Source organism: Triplophysa rosa, unplaced genomic scaffold, assembly GCF_024868665.1.
Source record: "Triplophysa rosa unplaced genomic scaffold, Trosa_1v2 scaffold62_ERROPOS344091, whole genome shotgun sequence".
Lineage (NCBI taxonomy): Eukaryota > Metazoa > Chordata > Actinopteri > Cypriniformes > Nemacheilidae > Triplophysa > Triplophysa rosa.
In genome coordinates this window covers 294,307-295,670 of record NW_026634645.1, presented here as the reverse complement: position 1 = coordinate 295,670, position 1,364 = coordinate 294,307, and the positions used below count along the sequence as shown (strand labels likewise).

The 1,364-nt window shown below is 33.5% G+C and overlaps 1 long non-coding RNA gene across 1 annotated transcript; it reads left to right on the top strand.

Annotated features, from left to right (window-relative positions):
• LOC130551097 (uncharacterized) lies at positions 1–801 on the top strand. Its single transcript, XR_008962538.1, has 3 exons — positions 1–28; positions 314–377; positions 741–801. It is a non-coding gene; the product is annotated as an uncharacterized LOC130551097 (long non-coding RNA).
• Positions 802–1,364: the final 563 nt, after the last annotated feature.

Here is a 1,364-nt window from a genome sequence, read left to right as displayed (position 1 = left end):
GAATGACTATGGAATATTCATGTTGATGGTAAGTGTTCATAATTGCTATACCATTGTTTCTGATCTTATATTAACAAATGCAGTGTTTAGCACACACAGAGTTTTGATTTTGTATTTTAGTATGCCATGTATGTGACCCTTGGAAAGCCCTTTGATTTTTCGGCAGTGAGTTTTTATCAATTTTTTGGTTATTTGTTCACCAAAATGGACTGAAAAGACAATTTAGTATGAGTGACAATTATTAAAAGACAAATATTAATGACAATTAATGAGAATGATTAAGATTTTTCACTTGACATATTTTATTATTTAGTTTGACATGCCTGAATCAGGAGGTGGTGGTGCCATCAGTTACTACAGGCATTTCCTCTGGCAAGGTATGATATTGCTAACATACTTTTTTATATTGCTATACATTTTGAATGAAGATATTAATTGTATGCATTTCTCAGTATACAGGTCATTTGTTATAAATAATGCACAGTGAAATAAAGTTGTAGGGGATTTACAGTAAAAGACCAGTAGACCAGTTATTATGAAAGAAGATCTCTACTTTCTGTATCAGAAAAGGTTGGTGTTTTACACGGTTGGCTTAAATCAAAAATTTAAAATAAGAAAATGCTGAATAATAATTTATTAATATTTGTCAAAACCACATAAAAGTATTTATATTTGAAGTAAGGTGAAGCCATGGCACCGGTCCCTTCAAAGTGTACTGTTTTGTCACTTTTTCTATAAAGCCAACAGTCAGTCACCAAACCAATGATCCAACTGGATCTAAACGTTATGGAGGTCACCCCAGCTACGAGAATCCATGTATTACAGGGAATTTTTATGTATTGTTGTTTGACTTGTTTATACCTTTCCTGTTTCATAAATATTTGAGCAAAACTTGACATTATAATTCATTATCTTTATTTATTTGATTATATTATTATCTTTTTGCACAAAGGACTCGGCTGTGATGAAACAGATTCTTCTCACTGACTGGGTGAAGGAGTACTGAACCCACTTTGCTGGGAAAGTTCACCTTCCACAGGTCACAAGAATGAACGAGGATGATCATTGACCAATAACTGTCTGTCTGTCTGTCTTTCTGTCTAAAAAAATAATAATATCTTGTTGTTCATTCTCTCCTTTGCTTACTCCAGCTTTAATCCTAGTAGAATGGCCTTGTAAACTAACGGTTTAGCGTGTTGACAAAATGTTTGTACTGTATGCTCTCCTACTTGTAAGTCGCTTTGGATAAAAGTGTCTGCCAAATGAATAAATGCAAATGTATATGTAAATTATGCCTTGTTGGCTATAACAATGCGGGACCTATTTATTGACACCGTTTTCTATGATGGTGGCATGGATCAGGA